Raw genomic sequence first — 10,691 nt, 5'->3', positions numbered from 1 at the left:
TAAGCGGAGTCATAAGTCCTCGAATGAATATTCAAAATAATATTCATTAACTAAAATAAACGGAGACATAAGTCCTCGAATGAATATTCAAAATAATATTCATTAAATAAAATAAACGGAGTCATAAGTCCTCGAATGAATATTCAAAATAATATTCATTAAATAAAATAAACGGAGTCATAAGTCCTCGAATGAATATTCAAAATAATATTCATTAAATAAAATAAACGGAGTCATGAGTCCTCGAATGAATATTCAAAATAATATTCATTAAATAAAATAAAGTTATCGAATAAACCTTATTCGATTAATAGTTTTGAAAACTATATTTATATATATATATATAAATATAAATATATATATATATATATTATACTCGAGAATATCGACTCCCGGTTTAGCAATATGTTCACCTTTGGGTCCCCTATACTAAGGGTATACGCAACTACTGCTTATCTCTAGCATAGGTATTATGCAACTTATAAACAATCGAATCAACAATTAGATATCAAGATTACGAAACAGACATGCATATATACCATATCAGCATGCTCCAATATATCGCAAAATTTGCTAATAACAATCATGCACTTATCACAAGATAATGCATATACATATATTTACATCACAACAACAGTATAACGGGTAGAAAACTTGCCTGAGTGTTCCCGGATAGACTTAAGCTTAGAGTGGGTCCGATAACTTATGAACAATAACATAAGTCGGAATTAAACCCCGGTCGCTTAAGAAACTAGACTTTAAACAATTGAACCCTAACGTTCGCTTATGGTCACTCCTACGCTTCGCGAATCACATAAGTCGTTCGAGTACCCTCGGCTCCACCATTTTTAATAAATTAACCATTAAGAATTTTAAGGTGATTCTTTCGCGAGTACTCTACCAACTGCCTAATCCACTTTACATAATTGTTTCATACTCCAATTAGTCATTTAAGGGCCATAACCAAGGTTTCAAAGTAAGGCGAGGGGTAATGATTCGTTCGCGAAATGCCGTTACTTAAAACGGTCGTTTCTCCTAAACCGTACATCGGGTTCAAGCGAACCATACATCAAAACGAAGCTCGTAGCATGAACTATCTAAACATGGCAATGGTCAAGACCTAACAGTGAGTTCACGGGTCCTGATGTTAAGAACAAAAGCAGTCTAAGGTAAATCGGGCATTACGACGACTATGTTTACGCGATTACCAAAGTTTAACTACTCCAATCATCCGCAAATTAACCACAATTCAACCCATAACCACCAATACAACCAAACTTCATCCAAACCTTAATACATCAGTCCATATCCTCAAGATTTTCCAATTTATTCAACCACAAACATGAACTACTAACTATACTTAAGTTTCATTAACTAGAAACAAGATTCAATCATCCAAATCACTACAAACCCAACCAAACTTTAAACACACAAGCATCATGCTTCTCATGAACTATATTAATCAAAACCACTCCTAATTATTCAAAGTAAAACTAGGGTTTGAAGTTTTATACCTTCCTTGAAGCTTTTAATCCATGAAAGATCCTTGGAATGCCCATGGAAGCCTTTATCTATGCTTAAGCTACCTTGACCTTACAAATAAAATCAAGAATCAAAAATTTGATCTTGAAAGTTACTATTCACCCTAAACTAAAATGATTTGTTTGAGATAGAAAACCTTTGATTCAAGCACTCAAACTACTTGCTCTTCTTAGTTATGAAATATAGGATCCAAAGAAACAAACCTCTTGAATTATGATTGAGTGGAGCTTGGGTTTGGAAATTTTTCTTCTTGTTTTTCTTCAAAAAACCGTGAGCAAGGAGATGGGGGGAAGAGAAATGAATGTGTTTGCTTGGTTGCTTCCTTTTTGTTTGTTAATTAACCTTTTACCATGGTAAAAATTGTATGGCTCACAATCAACCAACCAACCCTTCCCATTTGGTCATGCTTATGTCATCTACTTATGTCATCTTGTTACACTTGTCCTCCTCTTGTTGGTGTGATGACATCATCCTCCACTAACCCCTTTGATTAACTCCTAATTACTTGGCTAATGATCGCTGATCTGTTATACGGTTCGCTTAACTTTCGTTCTCGTTTATCATTTGAGGGATCATACCCGGGATCTTATTATTTGGTTCCCCTAAACCTTTCTCAATATTTTATATTCCTTTTATGATCTTCTCTTATATCCTTGAATTTAAATCCTTTTAATCATGTTACCTTATACTCAATTCTTTCGGTATCTGGTGGATTTTCGGGAAAAATCAAAGTGTTCGAATTTGGATTCTGACGATCTTTACATACACTTATATACCATATAGAGTACTAATAAGATCTCAGAATAAAAATAAAAGAACCTCTACAAAGTGTGGCATGAAAAGTTTTCTTATTCAGCATAATCAGCAAAATCACTATTCATAAGGGTTACAAAAAGTTCAAAATTTTTGGGGTTATTACACATAAACTTTGAATGAAGTATTTAATGAAGTTAGAATCTCATGTTTTATTCTCATATAAGTAATTTACTTTTAATCTCTTTGTTAATGCATGCTAGTATAATCTCTTAAGTAGTTAATCAACTCAAATTTATTACTTGTCTTAGCTGTGAACGATAATCATACATTGTTGCATAAGTGCATAATCTGAACTTAACCTAAACCAGTCTCTGTGGGAACGAACTTGACTTAAATCTTATACTACTTGTGATCGTGTACACTTGCGTGTATTTTTGTGTGTGTTTTAATCTGAACAAGTTTTTGGCGCCGCTGCCGGGGACTCAGTGTTAATTTTTAGTTTACGTGCTTGACATCAGTGGTCGTTAAATTTCACTGATTCGGATTACCTTACTTACTACGATTACTTTGTTGTGTTTCAGGTACTCTAGAGAACGTGTATGCGAACACATTCTCAGTCTCGCAAAGAAACAATTGAAAAAGATAAGGAAGTTGAAGAATTGGAAGAAGAAGTTCTTAAAGAAGTTAAACAAGTCGAAGAAGAAGTGATCATTACAATGGGAGAACCAGCAGCAGCAACGAAAGCGTTGATGGATTATTCTCAACCAAAGATCAATGACATTCAATCTAGCATTGTCAGGCCAGCTATCGCAGCTAATACATTTGAGATCAAGCCTGACACAATTCAGATGGTGCAGAATTTAGTCCAGTTTGGGGGTGCTCCAACGGAAGATCCCAATATGCACATTAGGGATTTCATCGAGATCTACGACACCTTCAAGTTCAATAATGTTTCTGAATATGCTGTGAAACTGAGACCTTTCACATTCTCTCTAAAGGATAAAGCTAAAAGCTAGTTACACTCTCTACCAGCTGGTTCTATTGCGACTTGGGATGATCTTGCTCATAAATTCCTTACATAATTCTTCCCTATGGCAAAGACAGCTGCAATCAGGAATGCTCTTACTCGATTCGCACATCATCAGGTGAATATTTATGTGAAGCTTGGGAGCGCTATAAGGAGATGCTTCGGAAGTGTCCTCATCATAGAATGCCTGACTGGATGGTGATAAATTGCTTTTATAATGGTTTGGGAACACAGTCAAGACCTATGCTCGATGCAACATCAGGTGGAGCTTTATGAGCTAAGAGCTATGACGAAGCTTATAAGCTAATTGAGATGATGGTTGTGAATAAATATCATAATCTAACTCAGAGACCACCACAAGGCAAGGTAGTAGGAATTCTGGAGGTGGATACAACTACGGCTATTGCTGCTCAGCTAAAAGCGTTGACTATGAAGGTCGATTCTCTAACCAACTATGGTGTTCATCAAATAACTAGTGTTTGTGAGCTTTGTGCATGTTCGCATGCGACGGATCAATGTGCCATATCTAGTGAATCAACTCAGTTTGTGAGCAACTTTCAGTGGTCGCATCAACCTATTCCTGCTACTTATTATCCTAACAACCGCAACCATCCTAACTTCAGCTGGTGTAATAATCAGGGTGGTATGCAATAGCCACAACAACCATACCAGCAGTTTGGAAATAAGCAATTCAGTCCTCCTGGTTTTCAACAATAGTTTGCACCAAGGCATCAATTTCAGCCACAGGGGATGTAACAGCAATATCACGGAGGTGCCGGTCCATCCTCGAATGAAAAATATGAATTGGAGGAGTTGAGGCTTATGTGCAAAAGTCAAGTGGTTTCGATCAAAACTCTGGAGAATGAAATAGGGCAAATTGCTAACGCCTTATTGAACCGACCATAAGGAACTCCTCCGAGTGATACAGACGTTAATCCAGGAAAGAGAGAAGTCAAAAACAGCTTAAGACAATCACCTTAAGGTCTGGAAAGGTCGCTAACCCTGAAAATCATCAAAACAAAGAAGCTGAAATTTTCTCCATAAGGGCAGCGCGCCTGCGCCCTCTCAAATTCCAGAAATTGACAATTTTGCTGATTCAGCTGAGAAAAAGGATGGCGAAGCGGAACCGAAAAAGAATGCTGTTGAAAACACTACTCCTAAGAATAATACAGGGGATAAAAAAGTCTATCCGCCTCCTTCATATCCTAAAAGGTTTCTGAAGCAGATGTTCGACAAGCAGTTTGCCAAGTTTTTGAAGGTTTTCAAGAAGTTGTACATTAACATACCTTTTGCGGAAGCTCTAGAACAAATGCCGAGCTATGCTAAGTTCATGAAGGGTATTCTATCTCGGAAGCTAAAACTTGAGGAGTTGGAAATCCTTGCTCTAACGGAAGAGTGCAGTGCTGTGCTGCAATAGAAGCTTCCCTCTAAGCTTAAAGATACAGGAAGCTTCACGATACCGTGTACCATTTGCAATCTATCTTTCGACAAGTATTTATATGACTTGGGAGCTAGCATCAATCTGATGCCCTTGTCCGTTTTCGAGAAACTTGGTCTGCCTGATCCAAAATCGGTAAATATGTCCTTGCAATTGGCTAAAAGTTCCATCACTTATCCGCGAGGAGTAGTGGAGGATTTCTTGGTTAAGGTGGATAAACTCATATTCCCTGCTGATTTTGTCATTCTGGACTTTGAGGAAGATAAGAAGATTCCCATTATCTTTGGGAGACCATTTTTAGCTACATGCCGAATTCTTATCGATGCATAGAAGGGTGAGCTTACTATGAGGGTTCAGGGTCAGGACGTGACTTTCAATATCTTCAATGCAATGAAATTCCTTACTAATGAAGATGAGTGCTTTAAAGTAGAGTTGGTTGACTCTGTAGTGACTTCGGAGCTTGATTAAATGCTAAGGACTGATTCCTTAGAGAGAGCCTTAATAGGGGAATCTATTAGTGAAGATGAAGAGGGGGCAGAGCAACTACAGTATTTGAATGCTTCTCCATGGAAAAGGAGATTGGAATTTCCATTCGAGTCTCTTGGATTAGCAGAGCTGAAGAATTCTCAGGAGCGTCTCAAACCATCTATTGAAGAAGCTCCCATACTTGAGCTCAAACCACTGCCTGATCACATGTGGTATGCTTTTTTAGGCGCTGCATCTACTTTGCCTGTTATTATTGCATCAAACCTTTCAGGTAGTGATGAAGACAAGCTCTTGAAAATTCTGAGAGAGTTTAAATCAGCAATTGGATGGACTATAGCAGATATCAAGGGAATCAGCCTTTCTTACTACATGCATAAAATTCTGCTTGAGAAAGGAAGTAAGCCAACAGTTGAACAGAAGAGAAGACTCAATCCTATCATGATAGAGGTTATGAAGAAGGAAATTCTTAAATGGCTAGATGCAGGGATCATTTATCCGATTTTTGACAGTTCATGGGTGAGCCCGGTGCAGTGTGTGCCTAAAAAAGGAGGCATTACAGTTGTTACTAATGAGAAGAATGAGCTCATTCCTACTCGGACAGTCACAGGGTGGAGATTATGCATGGACTATCAAAAGCTAAATAAAGCCACTAGGAAGGATCACTTCCCGCTTCCATTCATTGATCAAATGCTTGAAGGGTTGGCTGGTCATGAGTATTATTGTCTTCTTGATGGGTACTCGGGCTATAATCAGATTTGCATTGCCCCAGAAGATCAGGAGAAGACCACCTTTACTTGTTATTTTGGCACTTTCGCTTTCCGTCGAGTTTCTTTCGGACTTTATGGTGCACCTATTACTTTTCAGAGATGCATGATGGCCATATTCTCAGACATGATTGGTACTATTGGGGAGGTGTTTATGGATGACTTTTCTGTGTTCGGGACTTTTTATGATGAGTGTTTGCATAATCTTGGCTTGGTGCTGAAAACATGCATTGAGACCAATCTGGTGCTCAACTGGGAAAAATGTCACTTCATGGTGCAAGAAGGTATCATTCTTGGGCACAAGGTATCTAGCAAAGGTCTTGAAGTGGATAAGGCCAAGGTGGGGGTTATTGAAAATCTTCCTCCACCAATCTCAGTTAAAGGAATCCGCAGTTTTCTTGGTCATGCGGGTTTTTATCGGTGATTCATTAAAGACTTGTCCAAAATATCTAAACCTTTATACAATCTGTTATAGAAGGATGTCCCTTTCAAATTCGATGAAGAATGTCTAGCTGCTTTTGAGAGTTTGAAGAAGAGTTGGACTACAACACCTGTTATTACTGCACCTGATTGGGATGAGCCCTTCGAGATGATATGTGATGCTAGTGATTTTGCAGTTAGAGCTGTTCTTGGCCAGAGAAAGAAGAACATTTTTCCTGTGGTTTACTATGCTAGTAAAACCCTTAATGGTGCTCAGCTGAATTACATTAATATAGAGAAGGAGCTTTTGGCAATTATCTACGGTTTCAAAAAAGTTCGATCTTATTTGCTTGGGACAAAAGTGACGGTTTGAACTGATCATATTGATATTCGATATCTGGTCTCGAGAAAAGATTTAAAACCTCAATTGATTCGATGGATTCTCTTGTTACAGGAATTCGAGCTAGAAATCAAAGACAGGAAAGGTACATAAAATCCAGGTAGCGGATCATCTCTCACGATTGGAAGATCAAGGCAAAGCTTCACAGGATAAGACGTTGATCAATGAATCTTTTCCAGATGAGCAACTTTTTGGGATGCGAGAAGAAGAACCATAGTTTGCAGATATTGTGAACTATCTTGTGAGTAATGTTATTCCCCCAAAACTCTCTTATGCTCAAAGGAAGAAGTTTCTACATGAGGTGAAGTAGTATCGATGGGATGAGCCGTTCTTGTTTAGACAGGGGCATATCAGATTATCAGGAGGTGCATTCTGTATAGTGAGACGGAGGGTGTTTTGAGAGATTGTCACTCTACTGGGTATGGTGACCATTATGGTGGAAAGAAAACAGTTGCCCATATCCTTCAAGCGGGATTTTTCTGGCCTATGTTATTTAAAGATGCTCATCAGTTCGTGTTGAGATGTGATCGCTGCCAAAAGGTTGAAAATATGTCCAAGAGAGACGAGATGCCTCTCAATGTTCTTCTTGAAGTTGAGATTTTCGATGTTTGGGGAATCGACTTCATGGGACCATTTGTCTCGTCATGCAATAATCTATATATTCTTTCGGCGGTGGATTATGTGTCTAAATGGGTTGAGGTTAAAGCTTTGCCAACCAACGATGCTAAGGTGGTGATAAATTTTCTTCATAAACAGATATTCACACATTTCGGTACTCCAAGGGTTATAATTAGTGATGAGGGATTACATTTCTGCAATCACAAATTTACTGCATTAATGGAAAGATATCATGTGAATCATCGTGTTGCCACAGCCTACCATCCTCAAACTAATGGGCAAGCTGAAGTGTCGAATCGAGAGATCAAGTGAATCATGGAGAAGATTGTGAGTCTATCAAGGAAAGATTGGTCGTTGAAGCTAGATGAAGCTGTTTGGGCCTATAGAACAGCATTTATGACTCCTCTAGGGATGTCTCCTTTCTAGTTGGTATATGGTAAGGCGTGTCATTTGCCTATAGAGCTAGAACATAAAGCGTATTGGGCTTTGAAGAAGCTGAATCTTGACATGTCGGCTACTGGAGAAAAGAGAATATTTCAACTTAATGAATTCGACGAGTTCCATCTTCAGGCTTATGAGAACAACAAGTTATACAAGGAGAAGGTCAAGAGATGGCATTATAGGAGGTTAGTGCACAAGTCATTTATGCCTGGTCAGCAATTTCTATTGTTCAACTCTTATCTCCATCTTTTTCCACGAAAGCTTAAGTCGAGGTGGTCAGGTTCATTCATTGTCAAAACTATGTTTTCACATGGAGCTGTGGAAATTTTTGATAAGCATCCGGACCAAGCGTTCAAAGTAAATGGTCAGAGGTTGAAGCATTATTATGGAGACATGACGAACCGTGAGGTGGTGAGCTCCGTTCTTGCTATAACTTAATTTCGAAGTTTCACGTCAAGCTAGCGATGTAAACCAAGCGCTTCGTGGGAGGCAACCCATGCATTATTGTATTTTTGCTTTCGGAAAAAAAGAGTGAAAAATTAGGAAAAAAAATTCAGTTATAAATCAAACCCCACTCCTTACCCGAATTATACCCTAAAACTACCCATTATCCAATAACCTTAAACAACTCCCTACCCGTCCTATACCTCTCCTATATATATATACATCTCTTCTTATATACACAAACATCTCATATACTTACAAAACCATAGCCTCTCCTACACAATACAAACACCCAATTCTCTATCACTTGTTTGCTATGGCACCCAAAAGAGCATGAACCGCGGGTAGTAGCAACACTAATCCCTCGTGTACCGAGGATTCTAGTGTGGGTGGCACGGAGAACATATTTACTTCACCGGAGGCTCAGGCGGAGTTCACTAGGTTGATGTCTAAGCCGATTACTAAGGATAGGGGATTTTTGCCTACGGCTCAGGATGGGAAGCTATTGGAGATGATTGCATAGCAGGGTTGGGAGAGTTTCTGTGAGACACCCGCTACGGTTCCGATGAGCATTGTGCAGGAATTTTATGCCAATACTAAGGCTGAGAAGAATGGATTTTCCGTGGTACGGGGTTTGACTGTGGATTACCAGCCTGCTGCTATTCGTCGAGTTATAAATCAACCTGCAAGGCCTAGGGATGCTGATGATTGGGTGCAGAAGACTAGGGAGGATTTGGACTTGGATTATATTATGGTGGAGTTGTGTGTTCTAGGCATGGAGTGGAAGTACAAAGAAGGCACCACTGAGCCGCTTACTTTTCCTGCTTCATGTATTAACAAGTATGCTATGGCTTGGAACCTGTTTGTGTGTGCTAATATCATGCCATCTTCACAGTCATACGAGGTTAGTATGGATTGGGCTATTCCGCTGTGGGGGATTTTGAATGAAGAATATGTTGATCTTGGCTATGTGATTCATCAGAGTATGTTACGTTTTCTGCGAGGAGGGACCATGGGGGTGATTCCTCATGCTTCCATTGTTATGAAGTTGTGTACTTCGGTTGGTGTTAGGTGGCCCGAGCATGAGCAACTGCAGATGCTGAGTGCTCCCATTGATAGCTCGACAATTTCGGTGATGCAGGAGTGGTATGGCGGTAAAGCCCATGAGAAGATATTGGGTTATACATATAATCATCTATCGGGTGGCCAGCCAACTGATCAGACTTATGCAGGGGGTTCTTCTCAAGCACGTCAGGCAGCTACTAGATCCTCTCGTGCAGCTGCTAGGTCCTCTAGTGCACAGCAGAAAGGAGATAGGTCTGGTCTTGGTGATGCTCAGTACAGATGGTAGACTAGGCGTATGGATGCCAAGCATGACATTCACAGTCGTTTTGCTCAGGATTTGACATAGGCTCTTAGTACTGCTTTCCGGGCCACGGGTGTCGAGGTCGATTGACATGTATTTGGAGTTGATTCTGTGTACTCGCCACCTGATTCTCCACCCGAGGAGGGTGATCCCACCGACGACTAGGTATGCCTTTTATTCTTATTATTACCTTCAATGAGGACATTGAATATTTTAAGTTTGGGGTTGATAATGTAAGGATTAGTAGTGTGTGTTGTGTCATATTGCATGTTTAGCAGTAGTTCATTCGTATTTTTGTATGTTTTTTCATTTAGTTCATATTATTTGTTTGCATATGTGTTCATGTTATTATATGAGTCCATGTAGTTGCATTTGCATGCATATAACATGATCCCGTAGGTTGAGCTGTTTCTGATTGATTGGTTGATGTTAATTTGAGTGTAGTGATGTCGAATAGAGGGATGATTAAGTCCTAATGAATTGATTTGCATGCCCAGAAACAAAGTTTTTTCCACAAGTCTTATAGGTTGCTTTTGAACTAGATCATGATCATACTTGTTTTTTTGTTCGAAATTGAATCACTTGGTTATATTTAGAATTTTTGTTATTCCCGTAATGATGTAGGAACACTGATTTTTAAACTAGAGGAAATCATGGATTTCATTGCTTGTTGTGATTAAAGCTAGGCGTCAAATGGCTAGTAGCCGGCTCATATTTTTATGAGTAGTCTAGGGTTGAATGAGATGGAGCAAAATACACTCACTCAGAATCATTGAAAAAAAGGAAAAAAAGAAAAAAAGGAAAAAAAAGAAAAAAGAGAAAAGAAATATGTGTTGTTATGTGTTTATGCAGAATTGTCCATGAATGAGCTCTTTAATACTCGAGCAAGTAAGTTCTAGGGGACTTTGTGCCTAGTGACCTAAGGATTGTATAGTCTGGGATCCGCTAACCTAAAGCTCGCTACATGGGTATTATTACACAAGTCTTTT

General features: G+C 39.0%; 1 non-coding gene across 1 annotated transcript; it reads right to left on the bottom strand.

Moving 5' to 3' along the window:
• Positions 1–3,406: 3,406 nt before the first annotated feature.
• Positions 3,407–3,510, bottom strand: LOC141702884 (small nucleolar RNA R71). Its single transcript, XR_012567284.1, has one exon. It is a non-coding gene; the product is annotated as a small nucleolar RNA R71 (small nucleolar RNA).
• Between the last annotated feature and the right edge of the window lie 7,181 nt (positions 3,511–10,691).

The sequence above is a fragment of the Apium graveolens genome, unplaced genomic scaffold (assembly GCF_009905375.1).
Source record: "Apium graveolens cultivar Ventura unplaced genomic scaffold, ASM990537v1 ctg5840, whole genome shotgun sequence".
In the NCBI taxonomy this organism is placed as follows: Eukaryota; Viridiplantae; Streptophyta; class Magnoliopsida; order Apiales; family Apiaceae; genus Apium; species Apium graveolens.
This window is presented reverse-complemented; position numbering and strand designations above follow the sequence as displayed.